The following is a 2,975-nucleotide window of genomic DNA, read 5'->3' on the forward strand; positions in this document are numbered from 1 at the left end:
TCTGGGCTGGTGGTCCTGCATTCTAGGAGGTAGCAGGCTGAACAAGCTGGTAAGCAATACTCCTTTATGGCCTCTGCATCAGCTCCTGCTCTAGGTTCCTCCCCTGTTTCTGTCCTGACTTCCTTCTGATGATGAATAGTATTGTGGAAGTTTAAGCCAATTAAACCCTCTCCTCCACAAGCTGCTTTTGTCATGGTGTTTTATTGAAGCGATAGAAACCCTAAGACAGCCCCTAATGTCCTGAACACAGGAAGATTTCTACCACCACCACCATCACCACCACCAATCTAGTTAAACTTTAAGCTACAGCTACCCAGATATAGATGGACCACAGGGTAGGTTATTAGTACTCCTGTGGAGATTCTGATGGTAAATATGTAAGTGCCAAACATATGGCTTGAACTTGGCTACTCATCATCATGTTGATGATCAGGGTCTTTCCTCCCTTTTTTATTCGATATATTTTATTTATATTTCAAATGTTATCCCTTTTCCCGGTTTCCCCTCCATATCCCCTATCCCATACGCCTCCCCCCTGCTTCTATGTGGGTGTTCACCCACCCATCCACTCCCTCCTGCCTTTCTGTCCTGACATTTTCCTTCACTGGGGTATTGAGGCTTGGAAGGACCAAAGACTTTTCCTCCTATTGATGCCCAACAAGGTCATCTTCTGCTACATGTGCAGCTGGAGCCATGGGTTAGTCCATGTGTACCATTTGGATAGTGGTTTAATCCCTGGGAGCTCTGGTTGGTTGGTATTGTTGTTCTTATGGGTTGCAAACCCCTTTAACTCCTTTAGTTCTTTCTCTAACTCCTCCATTAAGGATCCTGTTCTCAGTTCAATGGTTGGCTGCGAGCATTCGCCTTGGTGTTTGTCAAGTTCTGGCAGAACGTCTGAGGAGACAGCTATATCAGGCTTCTGTTTGGCACGTACTTCTTGGCATCAGCACTATTGTCTGGGTTTGGTGGCTGTGTATGGGTTAGTCCCCAGGTGGGGAAGTGTCTGGATGGCCTTTCCTTCAGTCTCTGCTCCAAACTTTGTCTCCATATTTCCTCCTGAGAATATTTTTGTTCCTCCTTCTAAGAAGGACTGAAGCATCCCCACTTTGGTCTTCCTTATTCTTGAGCTTCATGTGGTCTGTGAATTGTATCTTGCGTAATCTTTTGGGTGAATATCCGTTTATCAGTGAGTGCATACAATGTGTGTTGTTTTGTGATTGGGTTACCTCATTCAGGATGATATTTTCTAGATCCATCGATTTGCCTAAAAATTTTGTGAAGTCATTGTTTTTAATAGCTGAGTAGTACTCCATTGTGTAAATTTACCACGTTTTCTGTATCCATTCCTCTGTTGAAGGACATCTGGGTTCTTTCCAGCTTCTGGCTATTATAAATAAGGCTGCTATGAACATAATGAAACATATGTCCTTGTTATATGTTGGAGCATCTTTTGGGTGTATGTCCAGGAGTGGTATAGCTGGGTGCTCAATTTTCTGAGGAACAGTCAGATTGATTTCCAGAGTGGTTGTACCATCCTTGCCAGCATCTGCTGTCACCTGAGTTTTTGATCAGGTTCTTTACAAAGCAGAATCTGAGTTACCAAACCCAAACTCATAGCAGAGGTATTTGAATGTGTGTGGGATCTAGAGGAGATAGTAGAATGAGGAGGAATTTGCCAGCTATGGTGGTAGCCACTGTGGTTTAGCACAGTGATTGTCCTCTTGTAAGTTTCCACAGCAAATGATAACAGCTAGAGTCAGGCGTTTAACCTTAAATGAGATGAACTTGTGGTCTAAAGATTCTAGATACAGAAGACTCAGGGGAACGAGGCACTTGTTTCCTAAGCAGTCAGAAGAGTTGGATCCTAGCTGGGCATGTAGGCTTTATTTTATTTTTATTTTATTTCCGGTTTAGTGGAGGGGTAAAGAATGAGAATTGCAGTGTTAATGCTTGCCTTAGACACAGAGAATTCAAGGCTTATCTAGACTACTAAATGAGAATCTGTCTCAAAGAAAAAGTTTCCTTTTTAATGTATTTATAAAAAGCACAAGGGATATAATAGCTCAGTGGTAATACAGTTGCTAAAAAGCATGTGGTCCTAAATTCAATCTCCAGTACCAAAAATGAAAGAGAATGTGGAGGAGAAGTGGGAGGAGGAGGAGCAGGGGGAGGAGGGTGGGGCAGCTACTTGACTGACTCATCACCATGTCTACTCAGAAATGGCCTCCGCTGAGTGGGAGCTACCTCACCCATGGTCACAGCTGATCGTTTCCGATGACATGTTTACGTACTGCTGTTAGAAACCCCGAAGGACCATTTCCACCCAATCTCCCTGTGGAGTTTTCTCAGCTTCCAGTAACAGCATCACAGTTCAACCGCTTCCTGTGGCCTGCCATTGGAGGTGATGCTCCTGAGTGCTCTTCCTAAAGCTCATGACCTTGCCTATTAGAGCCCAGGTCCCCTGGGCCTGACCTAAGAGCACGCTCTGGTCTAAACATTCTATACATGTGCTTCCCGACCCCAATTTTTACAACTCTACTTAAAAATAAATCATTTGTTAGCACACACTTGCTCCATAGCAAACTGAAAATGAAAGTATGTAGTCATTTAACTTAGCTCAAAGTATTTTCCTGAACACAAAGGGCTTTGTCTCTTCCAGGAAGGCTTTGTCAAAGAGCATCGTTCCTGCTGAGAGCTTTTGGTGCTAAATTATTTAGTTTTTAATAAAGTCCTAATCCATTGTTTAGATAGATGTTTCTAAATTTTTTTTTAATGTAGTCTGTTTTTAAAATTAGATCTCCATCTGTCACTGCATGGAATGTGTGGGGGTACATGGTGAATGAACTTATTTTTAACCCTTGGAGGCTATGAGCCTGTTTAACTGCATTCTTGAAAAAGAAGTGCCTTCGTGAGCCCGTTTATCCCTTCACTCACAATTAAATTTGCTCTGTTTTGTGGTCCATAGCAGCATATTT

Source organism: Micromys minutus (genome assembly GCF_963924665.1).
Source record: "Micromys minutus genome assembly, chromosome: 20".
In the NCBI taxonomy this organism is placed as follows: domain Eukaryota; kingdom Metazoa; phylum Chordata; class Mammalia; order Rodentia; family Muridae; genus Micromys; species Micromys minutus.